A 22,816-nucleotide genomic window follows, 5' to 3' on the forward strand; every position below is an offset into this window, starting at 1 on the left:
ATTACTCCTTGCTATGCACTGAATGTTTGTATCCCCTCAAAATTTATATGTTGAAATGCTAATCTTCAGTATGATAGTATTTGGAGATGAGGCCTTTGGAAGGTAATCAGGTCACTAGGGCGGAGCCCTCATTATATGATTAGTGCACTGAGAAGACACGAGAGAGGTTGTTTTCCTCTTTCTCTGCTCTCCACCATATGAGGATACTGCAAAAAGACTACCATTATCAAACCAAAAAGAGAGCTCTTACCAGCACCCAACCATGCTGGCATCCTGATTTCAGACTGCTGGCTTTCAAAACAGTGAAAAAAATACTATTTTTCTTTCAGCTGCCCAGTCTACGGTAATTTGTTATAGCAGCCCAAACTAAGACACTCCCCAAATAAACTGCTTGTATCCAAACCCTTCTCCCAGGATCATCTTTTGGGAGAACTCAAGCTAAGATACTACCCCTGGTGTTACCAGATTTTTTTGGGAAATTAAAAGCAAGAGTGAGGGTGAGAAAACAGAAAGCAGCAGACGTGAAATTTAGCAGAGTCGCAGAAACTATGGAGATTTGGGGTAAAGAACAAACAACTCCTATGGTGACTTTCTCCAAAAAGGCTTTGAGAAAACAACTCCTCTGTATTACCAACTCGCAAGGCACAGTCTCATATCCATGAGCAGCCCCACTTTTAGTTTATGTGTGATTCAGTTTCTTCCAAGCTAAACCTGCTTGACTTGAACAGAAGGCCAAATAAATTCAACTTTGCTCCAAACATGTCTCTTTAGATCAGGTATTCTCATTTGTAATGAAGAAACTGAGGCAGCTAGCAGATTGATCATTTGTAACACTCTTTTTTTAAACTGTAACATTCTAAAATGTGGGAGAAGCTCCAGTCCCAATAGCAATCCATGATTAAATAACTATGAAGTTTGGAAGTTGGGCCTGTAAACACTTCTACAGAGAGCTACTTCATTCATTTTGTTTTATTTGATTCATGTTAGTTTCTAATCAGCCCCCAAAGAGGGTGGAGTATCCTATTTGAAGGCCCATAGTTTTATATGACTTCACTTTCTCAGATAACCCAGTGATTTGTGATCAAGAATGAATATTTGTGCCAAGTAAAAAATGTTTAACATTATCCCAGCTTAATAAGAGGAAAGGCAGGGGATAGGGGTGGGTAGGAGGTAGAACCTCCATTAGAGTGAGATGGCTCCCCTGAGGAAAACAACCGCAACTGTGTTTTTCATGTTCTATTCTCGATGTTTTTTTTTTTCTTTTTTGAGAAAGGGCCTGGCTGTGTGACTCAGGCTGCAGTGCAGTGGGGTGATCTCGACTCACTACAACCTTTGCCCCACTGTACTCAAGCCATCCTCCCACCTCAGCCTCCTGAGTAGCTGGGACCACAGACATGCACCACCACATCTGGCTAATTTTTTGTAATTTTAGTAGAGATAGGGTCTCGCCATGTTGCCTGGGCTGGCCTCGAACTCCTGAGCTCAAGCCATCCACCGGCCTCAGCCTCCCAAAGTGCTGGGATTATAAGCATGAGCCACCGGGCCCAGCTCAAGCTCTATTCTATTCAGCCAATTACCTTAGCACAGGACAGGGCAAGGAAATGGGGCAAGGGAAGGGGTCCCTGTTACTATGGTTAGTGCCTTGGGAAATATATTCCTTGGGGCTATTATTATTGCCTATTACATAAGCATAAGTAAGCTCAATTAAGGCCAGGCTTATCAATCAAACATCTCTGCAACCAATCAATAAAGGACTCAGAATATGCAGACCATAGTGTCATCCAACTCATGTGTTTTTAGATTTTGAGATAATATTTTTTGAATTCCTGTGGAGGAAGGAATACCTACATAGCATTGGCTCCTAAGAAAGTGACTCAGCAGGCCCCATCAAAGACTGCCATTGAATCAGGCCGTAGAGTTTGGCAGGAGAAGGAGGGCTGGAGAACAGTACAAGCTGAGGGCTGAATCACACTGGCTGGCACTGCAAGTAACCCTGTCTAACCCTAGTTAATGTCAGCGTTCCCTCTAGTTTAGCCCACAAATGGATTTTAGGTACTTCCTGCCATGTAGACTTTCTTGCTTCTCATGCTGTGCTGAAAATAACCTGCTAAGAAACCTGGAAGACCCCCCACCCCGGCCTTAACCAAATGCCAAAGCTGTTATTACCAATGATGGACAAACCAACATCCTGTGCCTCTTGTTGTGATGCTTTAACAGGGACACAGAGCCATTTAAGTCATATTTCTGCCAGAAGAGTACCTAAACCAACTGTAATCAGGAAAAAACATCAGACATACCCAAACTGAGAGATATTTTACAAAACAGCAGGCCTGTGTTCTTCAGGAATGTCCATGTCGTAAAACACAAAGAAAGACTGAGAACAAGTCCATATTAAAGGAGCCTAGAGAGACGTGACAACTAAGTGCAACACATGAACATGGATTAGATTTAGGAGGAAAAGGAGTAGAATGACCAGAAAAACATTGTTGCAACAGCTGTGAAAACTGAATATGGACTGTATGTTATATAATAAAGAGTATGGTATCAATGTTAAGTTTCTGGAATTGGATATGTGTACTATGGTTTTGTAAGAGAATTTTCTTTCTTTTGTTTACTTTTCTTTTAATATTTTTTAGAGACAGGGTCTTGCTCTGTCACTCAGGCTGCCTTACTTTGGCTTGGTCATAGGTCACTGTAACCTTCAACTCCTAAGCTCAAGAGATCTTGTTGCCTTGGCCTCCCAAAGTGCTGAGATTACAAGTGTGAGCCATGGTGCCTGGCCCAGAAATCTCTTGTTCTTGGGAAATATATGAAGTTAGCTGCATCTGTCTGTCTCTTCATTCAGGTATTTCAGTGTGTTTGTGTGTCTGTGACACATACTCGTAAAATGTTAAAAATTGATCTATCTAAACGTAGAAAGTTATGTGTTTTATACTTTATAATAACACTTTGACAGAGAAACAAGGACATACATCATAAAACTGTACCCAGCTGGTGTAAGTGGTGAAGCTATCAATCCAAATACATGGAATATTGTCTAAAGTTTATAAGAACCAAATTTATAAATAATGTATGTTAAGATTATGGCTCAACTTAATGGAAGACCTGTGTTTATACTTATATACACTTAAATGTTATTATAAATAATAAAACTTATCCAATCTACAAATGAAGTATGGGAAATTTAGGTATTTATCTTAACTGTTTTCAAACTAATAAATAAACTAAAAGTCTTAAACTACAGAAAGTCACGTGTATTGTACAGACAACTATTTTGTAAGTTTTATATTATTTCTAAATAAAAATAAAAAAATCAAGTTATTAATTATTATTATTTTATGAAAAGTAAGTTACATAGAGAAAATTTTTCTGTAAGATCCTGCTCCCATAGTAAAGTAGAAAGAGAATGGGCCTGGGGCACCTGAGAACTGGTTACTCCTAGCTCCACCATTAAGTAACTGAGCATTATGGGAGAAAGTCACTAAATTACCCGAGACCCAATTTTCTGTAAAATCGAATTGTCACATTTGCAGAACTTCTCTTCCCAAATCTTCACTCTAAGAACACCAAAGTATAAACTCCTTTTCAAGTGTATTTATTCTTTATCGATTACTTTAAATATAGCACCCTTCTTCCTGAGAGCAAAGCCACAAACCACCAACAATGACCAGCTTCAAAATAAATGTATGCAAATGCAATTAAGTGCATTTTAGAATAGACTTGTACTAACAGGAAGTATAATTAACTCAGACGCATTCTTATAGAGTAATCCTAGCTTTGTTATATAGGTTCATTTCATCCATAAAGTCAGGAGAATACAACTGAGTTATACAGAACATCAGCATATCTGACACATTTTAATAAGGGAGATACAGATTATATCTCAAATAAATAAAGAAATGGCAAAGATAGTAATGAATAGTTTCAGTAACAAATTATGACATGATCTGCTGGCAATATTAGTCTGACTCCTACCGATGCAATAAGGCTGACAGCTAGCTGCAAAAGTAATGAATTTGAGCAGAAATTGACTGTGAACTGTGCTTGGCTTAAACTTGGACTAACCATCCTGCTGACCTAAGAGAAATCCATGCAGTAAATTGCTTCAAGAGACACAGGATACAGAAAATTCTGCTTCAAAATGGTAAAGCATCATTTTCATTTTGAGACCTACTTTCAGGCACTAAATTAAATTTTAGATGACCTCAGCTTTTGTCCTCTCTCTAAAAGATCCAACTCAGAAATTTGTCATGCTTCCAGTTTCCAAAACCTAGTATTGGTAGTTTTTCTCAGTTGAATTCCAAGGCTCACTCAGCTTGGTTAGGTAATTATAGTTATTATCATGAAAAATACTAGGTCACATCAGTTTAATGTTTTTCTTTTTTCTTTTGCAAAAAAGAGTAATATGTGAATGTTTTAGCCAGGTCATTTCATATTCAGCAAGTGACTCTGGCTTTTATTACTTGGCCACGACATTGGTAGAGGTCAACTGCAAAGCAATGAGCAGGCAGGCTACAGTAACCTATGTCAGGCATGTGACAGCTGCATAGTGTTACAGCATTGGATTTTTCTTCAACACGGATATACTTAGCTACTGCCCACCTCCAACTCTGTCGTCTTGGAAAAGTGAGTTTATTTATTTATCCCTAATATGTCCTCTTTCTCTCTCTCTCTCTCTCTCTCCTTTCTTTCTCCTTTCTTTCTTTTTTTTTTTTTTTGAGACTGAGTCTTGCCCTGTCACCCAGGCTGGAGTGCAGTGGCACCATCTCAGCTCACTGCAACTTCCACCTCCTAGTTAAATTATATAACTTAACATCAGTCTTATCAGTAATGGCATAAGGCCGGGCTCAGTGCCTCACACTTGTATTCCCAGCCCTTTAGGAGGCCGAGGCAGGTGGATCACCTGAGGTCGAGAGTTCGAGATCAGCCTGACCAACATGGAGAAACCCCGTCTCTACTAAAAATACAAAATTAGTTGGGCATGGTAGCGCATGTCTGTAATCCCAGCTACTCGGGTTCAAGCAGTTCTCTCCCCTCAGGCTCCTGGGTAGCTGGGATTACAGGCGTGTACCACCAAGCCCAGCTAATTTTTTTGTATTTTTAGTAGAGACGTGGTTTCACCATTTTGGCCAGGCTGGTCTTGAATTCTTGACCTCAAGTGATCTGCCCACCTTGGCCACTCAAAATGCTGGGATTACAGGTGTGAGCCACCGTGCCCGGCCTATCCCTAATATGTTCTATCTGTAAAATGGGAATATGATTTTATTTCTTGAAAATCAGTGACTGAACAAAGACAAAAGAACAAAGAGAAGATAGAACAAAGAGTTTTTACTCCACAAGGAATTGTGCATCTGGAAATGTATTACCTTCTTTTTGCTTTTCCCCAAAGCTCCTCTGAAATGAGAGGAAAGTGGAGGTTTTAAAGACAGAAACCTAAAAGGGTAAGTACAATAGAAGATAAGATATCAGCAACACAATTTGGAAACTGGAAAGCAGTAAATGACCTAGAAAACCTAAGAAATCTAATTTCTAAACTGGCAGGGAGGAAAACTGAGAACCAATCTGATCCACCCAGCAGCACCCTGAAACACTTAGGACTGGTGCTAATAGTGAACCCTGAAAATTGGGATGAGGATAGGGCTAAAAGCAGAAGGATTGGGTGAACTTTTGTGTACAAAGCATTTGGAATCCAGTACACCTCCCTCACTATGTGCAGCATTTGACTATTCTGCCCACGGTCAAGCAACAACTGGGGATTAGTCTATGGAGAGGATAAGGCAAGAAACTTCAGGACCAGAGAACACCAGGCACAGCTGAGGTCAGAAGTACTGTGTGAAAACTAGGGGATTAAGTGAACATTTATAGACAAAATTTGAGATGCCGCATCTCCTAGATTTCTTGTTCCACTCAGCTCCTGTAGCAATGGCAGTCAGACTTGTGCCCTCCAGGCAGGTTATTGGATAGTCCTTCTCTGTGGATGTTTACATTAAAGGTTCCCCAAGGGAATAGGCCAGTCATGTCACCACATTACCATGTTACCCATACTCGACAAAACCCAACTACTCCCATAGAACTTCCAGTCAGCTTTTCAAAATACATCATATTTAAGGATGAACAGATAAACCAAATAAAGCAATTTTCTGGGAAAATCCTCCAGACTGAAAGATGGAGGCCAAACAAAACAAAACAAAACAAACATACGATTAAAAATGGAATGTGGGAGGACAAACTGAATTTGTAAGGAGAAGAGAACTTTAAAGAATACAATTTCACTGTGATGCCAGTTTCTCTTGCTGTGCAGAAGCTCTTTAGTTTAACTAGATCCCATTTGTCAATTTTGGCTTTTGTTGCAATTGCTTTTGGTGTTTTCATTATGAAATCTTTGCCCATGCCTATGTCCTGAATGGTATTGTCTATGTTTTCTTCTAGGGTTTTTATGGTTTTGGGTTTTACATTTAAGTCTTTAATCCAACTTGAGTTAATTTTTGTATAAGGTGTGAGGAAGGGGTCCAGTTTCTGTTTTCTGCATATGGCTGGCCAATTTTCCCAGCACCATTTATTAAGTAGGGAATCATTTCCCCATTACTTCTTTTTGTCAGGTTTGTTGAAGATCAGATGGTTGTAGATGTGCGGTGTTATTTCCGAGTCCTCTGTTCTGTTCCATTGGTCTATATATCGGTTTTGGTACCAGCACCATGCTGTTTTGGTTACTGTAGACTTATAGTATAGTTTGAAGTCAGGTAGCATGGTGCCTCCAGCTTTGTTCTTTTTGCTTAGGATTGTCTTGGCTATAAGGGCTCCTTTTTGGTTCCATTTGAAATTTAAAGTAGTTTTTTTTTCTAATTCCATGAAGAAAGTCGATGGTAACTTGATGGGAGTAGCATTGAATCTATACATTACTTTGGTCAGTGTGGCCATTTTCATGATATTGTTTCTTCCTATCCATGAGCATGGAATGTTTTTCCATTTGTTTGTGTCCTCTCTTATTTCCTTGAGCAGTGGTTTGTAGTTCTCCTTAAAGAGGTCCTTCACATCCCTTGTAAGTTGTATTCCTAGGTATTTTATTCTCTTTGTAGCAATTGTCAGTGGGAGTCATTCATTATGTGGCTCTTAGTTTGTCTACTATTGGTGTATAGGAATGCTTGTGATTTTTGCACATTGATTTTGTATCCTGAGACTTTGCTGAAGTTGCTTATCAGTGTAAGGAGATTTTGGGCTAGGACAATGGGGTTTTCTAAATATATGATCATGTCATCTGCAAAGAGAGACAATTTGACTTCCTCTCTTCCTATTTGAATATCCTTTATTGCTTTCTCTTGCCTGATTGCCCTGGCCAGAACTTCCAATACTATGTTGAATAGGAGTCGTGAAAGAGGGCATACTTGTCTTTTGCCGGTTTTCAAAGGGAATGCTTCCAGCTTTTGCCCATTCAGTATGATATTGGTTGTGGATTTGTCATAAATAGCTCTTATTATTTTGAGATACATTCTATCAATACCTAGCTTATTGAGAGTTTTTAGCATGAAGGGCTGTTGAATTTTGTCAGAGGCCTTTTCTGCATCTATTGAGATAATCATGTGTTTTTTGTCATTGGTTCTGTTTGTTTATGTGATGGATTATGTTTATTGATTTGCGGATGTTGAACCAGCCTTGCATCCCAGGGATGAAGCCAACTTGATCATGGTGGATAAGCTTTTTGATGTGCTGCTGGATTCTGTTTGCCAGTATTTTATTGAGGCTTTTCGCATCAATGTTCATCAGGGACATTGGCCTGAAATTGTCTTTGTTGTGTGTGTGTGTCTCTGCCAGGTTTTGGTGCCAGGATGATGCTGGCCTCATAAAAAGAGTTAGGGAGAAGTCCTGATTTTTCTATTGCTTGGAATAGCTTCAGAAGGAATGGTGCCAGCTCCTCCTTGTACCTCTGGTAGAATTCGGCTGTGAATCCGTCTGGTCCTGGGCTTTTTTTGGTTTGTAGGCTATTAATTACTGCCTCAATTTCAGAACTTGTTATTGTTCAGGGATTTGACTTCTTCCTGGTTTAGTCTCAGGAGGGTGTATGTGTCCAGAAATTTATCCATTTCTTCTAGATTTTCTAGTTTATTTGTGTAGAAGTGTTTATAGTGTTCCCTGATGATAGTTTGTATTTCTGTGGGATCAGTGGTAATATCCCCTTTATCATTTCTTATTGTGTCTATTTGATTCTTCTCTCTTTTCTTATTAGTCTGGCTAGTGGTCTATTTTGTTTATCTTTCCAAAAAAGCAGCTCCTGGGTTCATTGATTTTTTGAAGGGTTTTTTTGTGTCTCTATCTCCTTCAGTTCTGCTCTGATCTCAGTTATTTCTTGTCTTCTGCTAGCTTTTGAATTTGTTTGCTCTTGCTTCTCTAGTTCTTTTCATTGTGATATTAGGGCGCCAATTTTAGATCTTTCTCACTTTCTCCTGTGGGCATTTAGTGCTATAAATTTCCCTCTAAACACTGCTTTAGCTATGTCCCAGAGATTCTGGTACATTGTGCCTTTGTTCTCACTGGTTTCAAAGAACTTATTTATTTTTGCCTTAATTTCATTATTTACCCAGTAGTCATTCAGGAGCAGGTTGTTCAGTTTCCATGTAGTTGTGCAGTTGTGAGTGAGTTTCTCTTTTTTTTTTTTTTTTTAATCAGGGGAAAGCGCGAACGCAGTCCCCCACTACCACAAATTATGCAGTCGAGTTTCCCACATTTGGGGAAATCGCAGGGGTCAGCACATCTGGAGTGCAATGGATAAGCCTCGCCCTGGGAAAACCACCTTCGTGATCATGGTATCTCGCCTGCCAGGTAAGTATGTGAGTGAGTTTCTTAATCCTGAGTTCTAATTTGATTGCACTGTGGTCTGAGAGGCTGTTTGTTATGATTTTCGTTCTTTTGCATTTGCTGAGGAGTGTTTTACTTCCAATTATGTGGTCAATTTTAGAATAAGTGCTGTGTGGTGCTGAGAAGAATGTATATTCTGTTGATTTGGGGTGGAGAGTTCTGTAGATGTCTATTAGGTCTGCTTGGTCCAGAGATGAGTTCAAGTCCTGAATATCCTTGTTAATTTTCTGTCTCATTGATCTGCCTAATATTGACAGTGGGGTGCTAAAGTCTCCCACTATTATTGTGTGGGAGCCTAAGTCTCTTTGTAAGTCTCTATGAACTTGCTTTATGAATCTGGGTGCTCCTGTATTGGGTGCATATATATTTAGGATAGTTACCTCTTCTTATTGCATTGGTCCCTTTACCATTATGTAATGCCCTTCTTTGTCTTTTTTTTATATCTTTGTTGGTTTAAAACCTGTTTTATCAGAGACTAGGATTGCAACCCCTGCTTTATTTGCTTCCCATTTGCTTGGTAAATATTCCTCCATCCCTTTATTTTGAGCCTATGTGTGTCTTTGCAAGTGAGATGGGTCTCCTGAATACGGCACACTGATGGGTCTTGACACTTTTTCCAATTTTTCCAGTCTGTGTCCTTTAATTGGGGCATTTAGCCCATTTACATTTAAGTTTAATATTGTTATGTGTGAATTCGATCTTGTCATTATGATGCTAGCTGGTTATTTTGCCCATTAGTTAATGTGGTTTCTTTATAGTTTTGTTGGTCTTTACATTTTGGTATGTTTTTGCAGTGGCTGGTACTGGCTTTTCCTTTCCATATTTAGTGCTTCCTTCAGGAGCTCTTGTAAGGCAGGCCTGGTGGTGACAAAATCCCTCAACATTTGCCTGTCTGTAAAGGATTTTATTTCTCCTTCACTTATGAAGCTAGTTTGGCTGCATATGAAATTCTTTGTTGAAAATTCTTTTCTTTAAGAATGTTCAATATTGGCACCCAGTCTCTTCTGGCTTGTAAGGTTTCTGAAGAGAGATCTGTGGTTAGTCTGATGGGCTTTCCTTTGTGGGTAACCCAACCTTTCTCTCTGGCTGCCTTTAACATTTTTTCCTTCATTTCAACCTTGGTGAATCTGATGATTATGTGTCTTGAGGTTGCTCTTTTTGAGGAGTATCTTTGTGGTGTTCTCTGTATTTCCTGAATTTGAATGTTGACCTGTCTTGCTAGGTTGGGGAAGTTCTCCTGATTAATATCCTGGAGTGTGTTTTCATACTTGGTTCCATTCTCCCCATCACCTTCAGGTACACCAATCAAATGTAGCTTTGATCTTTTCATATAGTCCCATATTTCTTGGGGGCTTTGTTTGTTCCTTTTCATTATTTTTTCTCTAGTCTTGTCTTCATGCTTTATTTCATTAAGTTGTATTGTTCTTCAATCTCTGATATCCTTTCTTCCACTTGAACAATTTGGCTATTGATATTTGTGTATGCTTCATGAAGTTCTCATGCTGTGTTTTTCAGCTCCATCAGGTCATTTATTTTCTTTTCTAAACTGGTTATTCTAGTGAGCAGTTCCTATAATCTTTTATTAAGGTTCTTAGCTTCCTTGTATTGGGTTAAAACACACTCCTTTAGCTTAGAGGAGCTTGTTATTTCCCACCTTCTGAAGCCTACTTCTCTCAATTCATCAAACTCATTCTCTGTCCAGCTTTGTTCTCTTGCTGGCGAGGAGTTGTGATCCTTTGGAGGAGAAGAGGTGTTCTGGTTTTTTAACTTTTCAGCCTTTTTGCCATGATTTTTCCTCATCTTCATGGATTTATCTACCTTTGGTCTTTGATGTTCATGCCCTTTGTATGGGGTTTTTGTGTGGGCATCCTTTTTGTTGATGTTGATGCTATAGCTTTCTGTTTGTTAGTTTTCCTTCTAACACTCAGGCCCCTTTTCTGCAGGTCTGCTGGAGTTTGCTAGAGATCCACTCTAGACCCTGGTTGCCTGGGTATCTTCAGCGGAGTCTGCAGAACAGCAAAGATTGCTGCCTGCTCCTTCCTCTGGAAGCTTTATCCCAGTGAGGCACCCACCAGATGCCAGCTGGAGCTCTCCTATATGAGGTGTCTGTTGACCCCTGCTGGGAGGTATCTCCCAGTCAGCAGGCATGGGGGTCAGGGACCCACTTAAGGAGGCAGTTTGTCCCTTAGCAAAGCTTGAGTACTGTGCTGGGAGATCCTCTCTCTTTAGAGCCAACAGGCAGGAACGTTTAAGTCTGCTGAAGCTGTGCCCACACCTGCCCCTTCCACCAGGTGCTCTGTCCCAGGGAGATGGGAATTTTATCTATAAGCCCCTGACTGGGGCTGCTGCCTTTCTTTCAGAGATGCCTTGCCCAGAGAGGAGGAATCTAGAGAGGCAGTCTGGCTATAGTGGCTTTGCCGTGCTCTGGTGGGTTCTGCACCTAGTTAGAATTTCAGGTGGTTTTGTTTACACTGTGAGCAGAAAACTGCCTACTCAAGCCTCAGTAATGGCAGACTCCCCTCCCACCACCAAGCTGGAGTGTCCCAGGTCGACTCCAGACTGCCATGTTAGCTGTGAGAATTTCAAGCTAGTGGAGGTTAGCTTGTTGGACCCCATGGGGGTGGGATCCACTGAGCAAGACCGCTCGGATCCATGGCTTCAGCCCCCTTTCCAGGGGAGTGAACGGTTCTGTCTCACTGGTGTTCCACGCACCACTGAGGTACAAAAAAAGAACTCCTGCAGCTAGCTTGGTGTCTGCCCAAACGGCTGCCCAATTTTGTGCTAGAAACCCAGGGCCCTCTGGTGTAGGGACCTGAGGAAATCTCCTTGTCTGTGGGTTGTGAAGGCCATGGGAAGAGCATAGTATCCGGATAGCACTGTCCCTCACGGCACAATCTCTCATGGCTTCCCTTAGCTAGGAAAGGGAGTTCCCCAATCCCTTGCACTTCCTGAGTGAGGTGATGCCCCACCCTGCTTCCGCTTGCCGTCCATGGGCTGCACCCACTGTCTAACCAGTCCCAATGAGATGAACCAGGTACCTCAGTTGGAAATGCAGAAATCAACCCCCTTCTGCGATGGTCTCACTGGGAGCTGCAGACCAGAACTGTTCCTATTTGGTCATCTTGCCTGGTGATCCAAAATCATCTTTTCAACAAAATTATTTCTTCTCTCTGCTGTACTTTGTCAATATGTTAAAAAAAACCCTTGGTAATTACCTGTGCATTTATAACTAACTATGATGGTTCTCAGTCTTTGTTGCTTATTAGAATCACCTAGGCAATTTAAAAAATATCCATTGTTCAGAACACACCCCTAACGTGTTAAATCAGAATTTATGTGGGTGGAATCCAAGCCTCAGTAGTTTGTAAAACTTCCCAGGTGGTTCAAATGTGCATCCTGTACTGAAAACCAGTGAACTAGAGTTTTATTACTCAAAGTGTCATCCACAGACTGGAAGCATCAGCATCACTCAGAAATGTGTCAGAAGTACAAAATCTTAGGCCCCATTCCAAACCTTGTAAATCAGAATCTGCATTTAAACAACATTTGCAGGAGATCTATATGCATGTTAAGGTTGAGCAGCGTTATTCTAGACTGCTCAAATGAATCATTGGGGTTAACAAGATCAAGGTCATGAGTGTTACCTTTGTTCCAACCTCTTTTTCGCTGTGTTTGAGGCAGATAGTCATGAGCATTTGTGTTTAACGGTTTCTGATTTTAAGGCCATGGGTGTGGATAGTCTTTTGTGTCCAAGGTAGATGCATGGTTGTAATGATCTCCCAAAGGCAAGGGATGATTCTATTTCTTGTTAGGAGCTCCTCATTATCCCAGGAAATCAGTTCATTAATAATATTGATTACTCTGACACCATTTATGAACCTCATTCCACAAGACCCTTAGCAATCAGATTCTACTTACTTCAGTCACATTGCCGCAAAATCCCATGGTCTTTCACAAATCTATGTTGATTCATATTACACAGTGCTGGGCACAAAGAGAGCCCTCAATAAATATTAGCTAGCTATTATTATTTCTGCCTTAAAATGGGAAAACTTCTCAGCTGGAATGTCTTTTCCCCTCCTTCCTCACCTGGAAAATGCACATTTAGCATTCAAAGACTGACCGTGTGTAGCTCACCCTTAGTGCCCTCAGGTGAGGCTCCATCCTGTATGCCACCTCCTCTGATTAGAATTAATCTGCTGTGGGTGCTGCAGCCCCTCTTACTCTGGGCCCTCCTTCAGAAGAGGGACCAGATGTCCTTGAACATCTAGGGCTCCTAAGCCCTCCATAAATATGTATATAATGGATCAATAATTGAAACCAAAAATCATCTCCCTGCATGGAGATTTGCCATGTACATGGCAGAGTTTCTACTCAGGCAAAATAGAAAACCACCAGAAAGCATCTGGTTTTGAAAATGATGGGGTTATGAGATGCATTTTTTATGAGGCAGTTACTGCTTAAGAGAAAAATTTTAAATTATGCATTCCGTAAATTCCTGAAGTATAGTCTCTTACTTCATCTATATGGCTTCCAAAGAAAATTCCATATTACAAGAATTGGACTTTTATTGCTTTATGCACTAATTTATTCATTCACTTATTACTCAACAGTAAATCATTTTATATATCTACTCTAAGGAATTACATGTCTTAAATGCCTACCGTAGGGCATGAAAATATGAAAGTATCACCCCTTAGCAGGATTAAGTGGAAATATCCTTGTATGATAATAACTTACAAAGAGAGATGGTGCATATTTTGCAATTAGGCAAAATATTCCACATTTGCTGTGGAGGGCACAAGGATCCCTTTTTAGGGAATTTTGTGGCCCTTCCTCATTTTGGTGTGCTTTCAACAACCAGGGAGCTTTTCTTCGGGGGGAAGATGCCACTCAGGCTACTGGAACTGCTTTTCAATGATTGCAGATGCGGAATTATGAAATCATAGCATCTTTGATTCAGATTCGGACAACTCTGAAGGGTAACTTACACTCCAGAGTTTACTCCTGACATCACATTGAAGCTATCCTCTGTGAGACTGGATCTAAAATGGTACTTTTACTTGTCATTTTATCGTTTCCCTTTTGCTTCTCTCATTTCCGGTAGAAGTTCCCCCAGTCTCCCATGAATATCTTTACTAAATCTGTTGCATGCCAATCCTCTTCTCAGGGTCTGTTTCTGAGAATCACGACTTAAGGCATTTTTAAATGCTACATTTCTACATAGATATATAAATACACATACACAGAGTTTTACACACTCAGCATTCTTTAATAGTTTTTTAATTTTGTATTTGTCAATTAGTCATTTATATTTTTATACATCTGTATTTTCCATTGGGTTAAAGGGTACTTATGAGTGGGAGCTGATTTATTCCCATTGTGCCCCCATTCTCTACCCTCTCCCTAATCCAATACCTCACAGACTCCCATACAGAGGAAGTGCTCAAAGATGTTGTTTGTGTTTTCTCAAATAGGATAGAATACACATTCATTTTATACACATATGCATTAATTACGAAAGTCAAATGTGATATCTGAAGAACTGAAACTGCATGCTATTAAAGGTTTTTTTTCTTGGCAGGCAGAGCATATATTTAAAAGCGTTATGTTTAAAAATAACCAAGTGAAATTTTCTTTGAAATGGATTTATCATTAAAAGCAGTTTAATGTAAGAAATAGTGAAAATAATTATACCACTACAAATTCTGTCTTTTGGACTATTTTGTGATTAATGCCTACTGAAATCATTCAAATGTAATCTGACAGATTTTTCAAAAAGCCATAATTATAAATGAAAAAGGAGGTAAGTTTCATCAAATCTCTTTTCTTTGCCATCCAAACTAGTCTTACCCAATTTCCTTTCATGAATTCTGTTTCCCTAACATATTTTCAGTTCAGCCACATTTGGGACACAGACATGCAAAACACTCACAGCACGCAAATAAGATTAGCAACATGGCTGCCGAGCAAAATGCACCTTCTCGCTATCGCCTAGCAGGGACATCCCCCTGGAGAGGGAAAGTGGCCTTTCCTGAGTATGTCTGCTTTAACTCCATTACCTACAATGCCTTGGGATATTCTTTCCATCAAGAACTTGGACATTGAATTCCAGAAGTCATCCTACCACATTAAATTGATCTCTAACTTCAACCAATTCCCATGCAAATTAGGCTTCTATAAACATGTAGCCTGACCAAAAGAAAAAGCTGCTGCAGAAATTCTAAAGACCTAAAGTATTTTTTTCATCACTTGTCACACATGTTAAAGGAAAGTCATTTTTCCGTGAGCTTCCTCATGCCTGAGTTGCTGCCTCATGCAAGCTCTTTATAAAGGTCCACAGTTGTTTCAATGTGGTTGTTGCTATTTTCACTGTGTAGTTCTTCATTCATTGTCATGGTTGGCCCTTAATACCAAGGTACGAGAAAGTATTACTGGAGGATAGCATGCTACTAGCATCAGGGCATGTAGACAGAAATGTGACTTTTTAAGATAATGCCAAAAAATGATGGTGCCTTTGTGCAAGAGAGAAGTGTTTTTCTGTTTCTTTCACTAATTACCTATATCAGAATCACTTGGGAGGGCTTGTTAAAAACACAAATTCTCAGGATCCATTCTTTGAATCCAAATTTCCAGAGACAAGACCATTCAATTTATCAAGCTCCACTTGACCATCACTGATTGGCCCAGGAGTAAGCCTATGACTCAAACAGAACTAATGAGAGTTCTTCCTTAGAATTTTAAATTTATGGCCAGTGAACTGGGTGCTACATGAGGATCTGGCACTTTGTTTTGCTCTCTGATATATCTCTATCACCTTGAATAATGATGGTTACATAGTAGGAGCTAATTAAATTGAATTAATGGAGTATGTCTCAGTTTCCCTTTGATGGAGAACATTGTGAATTGTGAGGCAGCCATATTCCCCTATGCTTAGAGGAATACAAACAGAATGAGACTATTCTAACAGCACTCAAGTTCCTAATTCCAGTTGTCTCTTCTGCCTAGCTATTTCCCTGTCATTCCCTTGGTTTTGCGAGCCAATAAATTGTCCAAATTTGCTTGATTTGAATTTCAAACTAAAACAGTTTAATAAGTATAGCTAAGATCTTATAATCTCTTATTTTAAAATTATTTTATTATATTTTTACCACACTTTAGCTTACAACCAACTTCTAAAATATATTTAAAATCTGAGATGCTAGAAAGTAGAGAAGACTTGCCTAAGGTCACATACTAGTGTATGGAAAAACCAGAAATAAATTTTTTATCGAATCTTCCTTCTTGATGGAAAAGGATAAGTAAAACTTGGAGGAGATTGAGAACTTTGAGTTGTTTTTACCTGTAATGCTTTCCAATTAGCTTAGCGTTACAGCAAAACTGGTTCAGTGATGAGGGAGGGTTTCAGCCACTGGGCACTTGCAGAAATCTCATTGTACTAAAGACAGATTATCTGATACATTGCTATCTACCCCAAATACATGTATTATCTGTCAATGGAAAGTAAGAGTAAGGGGAAGCACTGATGTTCACTTAATATTAACCACAAGGAAAAACTGGGTAGTGATGGTGGTGATTCAGAAGTGTTAGGAACAGGAAGAGTAGTACATTGTTGTTATATACATTGACTTCGATCCTGGATACATCTGGGCTCATATTTGGGAAGCAATTATTTCAAAATTCTCATAGACAGGAATAAACTCCTTGACAGTTACTTTGTAAGTGTGGGGATGAAACACTCAAACTGGGAAGATTTTGCTTGCCCAGCAGCCCACAGCCTTTGCTTTGCCATCAACACCCTAATTTTCATTGGGGAATCACTTCTTTCCCACTCTCATAACATGTTCCCAGGCATAAGCATGTGACCAAAGTTTGGCCAACCTGATTGGTTCTGGAATGGGCATGTGACCAAAACTAGGCCAAACAGAGTCAAAATCTTGAGAGAAACACTCCTTTCCTTCATTTTATTTATTAAATTTAACTTTTATTTTAAGTTCGAGGTACATGTGCAGGTTTGTCATATAGGTAAACACATGTCATGGGGGTTTGTTGTATAAATTATTTTGTCACCCAGGTATTAAGCCTTGTACCCATCAGTTATTTTTCCTGATCCTCTCCCTCCTCCCACTGTCCACCCTTCAATAGGCCCCAGTGTCTGTGGTTCCCTTTTATGTGTCCACAGAGAAACACTCTTTTTCTATTAAGATTGCTAAACTACAGAAAAAGCCTGCCTCAGAATGAATCCAACCTGGGGTGAGGGGAGGACAAGAAGGAGGAGGAGGAGGCAGGAGAAAGGGAGAAAAATTTCACATCATTATTTTAGTGCCTAGTGTAAGCCATGCCAGGATCTCTAGGTTTGAACTCATCAGTTCTCTTTTGGAGAAACTCAGGGCGAATTGAGTTCTTGCCTAATAAAGAGGCAGCTGAAGAGTCCACTGAAGTTGCAGAGAGAATTTGCTGAAAGACAAAGATCCTCAAAACACAAAGGTGAGATGGAAGCAACTAACCAAATATGAATTGGAAGAATGGCATGAAGCCCAAAAATGGCATCAGAGAGGCAGAGAGAGTTTAGGATTATTAAGTAAACATGCAAAAACAAGACACAATTCCTTTCTTTTATTCTCTGAGAAAGAAGAGACAAAAAGTTGTAGGAGTATTGGTTGTTCCATAACAGTTGATAGAAGGAAGGCAAAACTATTCCATTTCTTTTTCTTTATTTTTTCATTGAAGAAAATTAATTTCAAACTGAAAAAGTTAGAACAATGAAGATCAGGAAAAAAGAGAAACCCTGGACACTGATGAAGATCAGAGGTTTTATCAGTCTGAAAATAACTTTTGCTGATTTAAACAGAAAAGGAATTTATTAAAAGAAAATTGTGTAGCTCTCTGAAACTCTGGGAGGGCTGGAAAGCTGGGCAGAGACTGAGGGGCAGGAATGTTGCTCTAAATCACCCCACATAAAAGCCTATTGAGGACTCAGTTGCCACCGTCACTATGTAATAGATGATCCAGTTTGTGTCAGAACTACCATGGTATGGGACACTTTATGCTGCCACTAAGACCCTGTCTCTGCTTCCCCGGGAATTCGATTTTGAGACAACCAAACTTTCCACCCAAGGTGAATCTCCATTGTCACAGATTTTTGGCATGATTAGCTTCAATTCAAAGCCTGATAGTACTGACAAGAGCATCTGATTGACAGAATGTTGTCATGTACTCACATCCTAGCTGCAAGGAATGTTGTGAAAAATCTGAATGTGGCATTTTCAATTCTGTAAAAGGAAGTAAGGTCTGACTTCCACTAAATCTCACAAAGTGAGAATTCCAAGAAATAATCGTCATGACAAAAGTCATAAAGCTTTCCCTCTATGTTTTCTTCTAGGAGTTTTAGCATTTCAGGTCTCACATTTAAGTCTTTATTCTATCTTGAGTTTATTTTTGTATATGATGCAAGACAAGGATCTGATCATTCTTTTGCATGTGACTCTACAATATTTCCACCACCTTAATTGAAGAGAGTATCGTTTTTGCATTGTTTATTCTTCATAGTTGACCATATATGGGCAGGTTTATTTCTGGATTTCTAGTCTGTTTCATTGGTTTATATGTCTGTCTTTATGCCAGTACCATACTTTTTTTTTTTTTATTACTGTAGCTTTATATTTTTAAATTAGGAAACAGGAAGCCTTTAGCTTTGTTCTGTTTTTCTGAAGAACAAAGAGAAATAATGTTCTTTCATGTGGCTACTCAGAGTTCTTGGTGGTTCCATATGAATTTTAGGATTTTTTTTCTATTTCTGCAAAAAGTATAAGGATTTTGATAGGGATTGCATTGAATTATAGATTGCTTTGAGTAACTGGACATTTAAAAAATATTTTTCCTATCCATGAACATGAGATGCCTTTCCATTTATTCATGGCTTCTTTAATTTATTTAATCAATGTTATATGTTGTCTTAGTCTGTTTTCTGTTGCTACAACAGAATACCTGGGTAATTTATAAAGTAAAGAGGTTTATTGAGCTCACAATTCTAGAGGATGGGAGGTCCAAGATCAGGTGGTTGTATGTGGCCAACTTCTGGTGAAGGCTTTGTGTGTCATAACATGGCAGAGAATTGGAAAGGGAAGCAGGCACATACAAAGAGGTCAAACACGAGAGGCAGCCTTACTTCATAACAACCTACTCTCATGGTAACGAATCCAGTCTCACAAGACCAAGAACTCACTCCTGTGAGAAAGCCATGACCTAATCACCTCTTAAAGTTACTACCTCCCAATACCATTACACTGGCAATTAAATTTCAACAGGAATTTTCGTGTAGACAAACTACATACAAACCATAGCATATAGTTTTCAGTGTACATGTCATTCACCTCTTTGGTTAAGTATTTCTAAGAATTTTATTGTTTTTTATACTATTATAAATGAGATTGTTTTCTTAATTTGTTTCAGAAAGTTCATTGTTAGTATATAAAAACATAACTAAATTTTGTATATTCATTATCTGCCACTTTACTATATTTATTCATTCTGATTATTTTCTTGTTACATCTTTAGGTCTTTCTTTGTTACATCTTTAGGGCTTTCTATATGTAAGATCATGTCGTCTGCAAATAGGGACAATTTAACTTCTTCCTTTCTAACTTGGGAGCCTTTTATTTCTGTCTTGCCTAATTGCTCTGATAAATATGTTGAATAGAAGTGGCAAGGGTGTGCATCCTTGCTTGTTCCTGATCTTAGAGGAAAAGTTTCAGTTTTTCACCATTCAGTATGATGTTTGCTGTGGACTTTATTATGTTGAGGGAATTTCCTTATATTTTAGGTTTGTTGAATGTCTTTAATATAAAAAAATTGAATTTTTAAAAATAGTTTTTTGAATCTATTAAGACAATCATGTAATTTTTATCCTTTGTTCTGTTACTGTGTTACATTATTGTTTTGTATATGTTGAGCCATCCTTACATCCTAGGGATAAATATCACTTATTAATGGTATATAATCCGTTCAATGTGTTAAATTCAGTTTGCTATTATTTTTTGAGGATTTTTGCATCTATATTCAAGAATATTGGCCTGCAGTTTTCTTTTCTTGTAGTGTCTTTTTTTCGCTTCCCTGTTAGATAATGCTGGCCTCATAAAATGAGTTTGGAAGTATTCCATCTTTTAAATTTTTCTGGAGGATTTCAAGAAAGATTGGCCTTAATCTTTCCTTAGATGTTTGGTAGAATTCCCCAATGAAGCCATCTGGTTCTGAGCTTTACTTTGTTGGGAGGTATTTTGTTTTTGTTTTTTTGAGATAGAGTCTTGCTCTGTCACCCAGGCTGGAGTGCAGCGGCTTGTTCTCAGCTCACTGCAACCTCAGCATCCCGGGTTCAAGGGATTCTCCTGCCTCAGCCTCCAGAGTAGCTGGGATTACAGGAGCCCGCCACCACGCCCAGCTAATTTTTGTATTTTTAGTAGAGACGAGGTTTCACAGTGTTGGCCAGGCTGGTCTGGAACTCCTGACCTCAAGAGATCCACCTGCCTCGGCCTCCCAAAGTGCTGATATTACAGGTGTGAGCCACCATGCCCAGCGTGTTGGGAGGTTTTTGATTACGGATTCAATGTCCTTACTAGTTATGAATCTGTTCAGATTTTCTATTTTTTTCATGATTCAGTTTTAGTAGGTTATACGTTTATAAGAATTTATCCATTTCTTCCACGTTTTCCAATTTGTTGGTATATAATTATTCTTTTTTTGTTTGTTTGTTTGTTTGTTTTGAGACGGAGTCTCGCTCTGTGGCCCAGGCTGGAGTGTAGTGGCGCGATCTCAGCTCACTGTAAGCTCCGCCTCCCGGGTTCCCGCCATTCTCCCGCCTCAGCCTCTGAGTAGCTGGGACTACAGGCGCCGCCGCCACGCCCGGCTAGTTTTTTTTTGTATTTTTAGTAGAGACGGGGTTTCACCGTGTTAGCCAGGATGGTCTCGATCTCCTGACCTCGTGATCCACCCACCTCGGCCTCCCAAAGTGCTGGGATTACAGGCTTGAGCCACCGCGCCCGGCCGGTATATAATTATTCTTAGTAGTCTCTTATAATCCTTTTCATTTCCATGGCCGGGGTGCTAGCCTTGATGTGAATATTTGCAGCAGCAGTGGTGGCAGTATGGCTTGGTGGGGGTGAGGAGCCCCCACTGGGACTGTGTGCATGTCCCTGCAGGTGGTGGTTATAGCGTGGAGGTGGGAGCATTGGTGGGTGCAGGACTGTGTGTGCCCTCTGTGCACGTTCACGCTGACAGCAGTGGCTGCTCAAGGCTAGGGGGTAGTCTACCATTTTCCATGCCTAGTTTTGCTCTGGTGGCCCAGGCTCAGGGGCAGGGTGCTGACAGTGGGGGCTGAGGCGCTCTATGTCCACCAATATTCTGAAGACAATGGCGGTGTGGTGGGGTGGGGGGTGGGGGGAGGAGGTGCACTCACTCCAGCAGCAGTGGCAAGACAGGGTGCAGGTGTACCATTGTGCTGGTGGGGAAGAGAAGGGTAGGTCTGCCTGGGCATATATGTACCAGCATCGTGATGTGGAGGGTGGCCATGGGTGCAAACGAGCTGTTATGTGTTTTCAGAGGTCACTCTGCTGGAGCACTCTGCCAGTCAGGTGTGGTCCACCAGCTGTAATGTGGGCCCCAAGAGGCACCTGGCAGCTGTGGCCAGGCTGGGGCCCCACAGGAGGCCAGCAGACTGAGAGGTGCTCAGGTTGGACTAGTCCTGTCTCATGGGTAAGACTGCCCTGCAGAGTTCAGGTCCAAAAGTTCCCCTAGGACTAAATTATCCTATGCAAGCAATTCTAGCCTAGGGGGATGCACATCTCAGACGGTGCTCCACTAGTTGCTCCCACGGGGCACCCTCTGTGCTCTGCCTGTGACTGGATTTCTACCACTACCACTTCTCTAAGTAGCTTTCCCTGCCAACTCAAGTGTCCATGGTGGTCTAGGGTCTCCTCTTGCTGAGATTCCAAAGGCCCATGGTGAGGGTGGGCCTGCTAAACTCATCCCCTCTGTAGGAGTCACTGGGGGCCAGGAACACGTTCTGGTGTGCATTAGCCCTAGGAGGGGTTCCTAGCTTCCTCCCCCTTCAGCCCAGCCTCTGTATTTTCCCTCCGCCTGTTCTGCCTCTGCCTAAAGCAACTGGATAAGAACATGGCAGCACTGGGATGTGAGCTCATTTTTGCCTAGCTCCAAAGGCCTTGCTCATTCATTCAGACTCTCAGAAATGAACAATAATTCCCTTCATCTTCGTTAAATCACATATTCCTACAATCAAATTCTCCAAAGCTTTTGTGAAACCTATGTGATGCTGTAATACGATTGATTACTACAGTATTTATGGAATATACCATTCATAGCTTTAGGCTACACAGGCACAGTTACATATCAAGCTCTCTTGAATTCCCTCTCTTTCTAAAACCTATGGATTTGAAGTCAGGATGTTTTCAGAAGTCCAACTGGTGTAAAAATTCAAATAGATCAAACATTGTTTCTGTTTATATCTGTGTGAAAACTAATACCAATGTGTGTAATTACAGTGTGGAGAAACCCACGTAATTTCTCTGAGGAAAGTTTATTTCACTGGAAGTAGCCATTACCAAGAAGCAATAGAAACCCTAACCAGTGGCTCTTATTTTGCAATTACAGTTTTTCATCTTAAGGTTAGTATATGTGCAGCCAAAGCAAGCACTACTTTTTCATGTTAGCAATGGCTAAGATTGTGTGTGATACAGGTGAAGGTTATCACCAGATAAACACCATCAAAAAGTTATGTTTTTATAGTGTATTTCTGTTGTGATATTTTTCGTATCCTTCTTCCTTTACAACTCCCTCCTTCTCTTCCACAAATACAGGTTTTGTATTAATTCTGTGATGCCTGAGGCATTCGGCACTCCAATAAGTAATCCTTTAAGTCTCACCAGAATTGGAGTTTGATGATATGATGTCCGTT

The 22,816-nt window shown here is 40.2% G+C and overlaps 1 non-coding gene across 1 annotated transcript; it reads right to left on the minus strand.

Annotated features, from left to right (window-relative positions):
• Positions 1-8,658: 8,658 nt before the first annotated feature.
• Positions 8,659-8,822, minus strand: LOC117078696. Its single transcript, XR_004435124.1, has one exon. It is a non-coding gene; the product is annotated as a U1 spliceosomal RNA (small nuclear RNA).
• Between the last annotated feature and the right edge of the window lie 13,994 nt (positions 8,823-22,816).

This window comes from Trachypithecus francoisi, unplaced genomic scaffold (assembly GCF_009764315.1).
Source record: "Trachypithecus francoisi isolate TF-2019V2 unplaced genomic scaffold, Tfra_2.0 Lachesis_group6, whole genome shotgun sequence".
Taxonomy (NCBI): Eukaryota; Metazoa; Chordata; class Mammalia; order Primates; family Cercopithecidae; genus Trachypithecus; species Trachypithecus francoisi.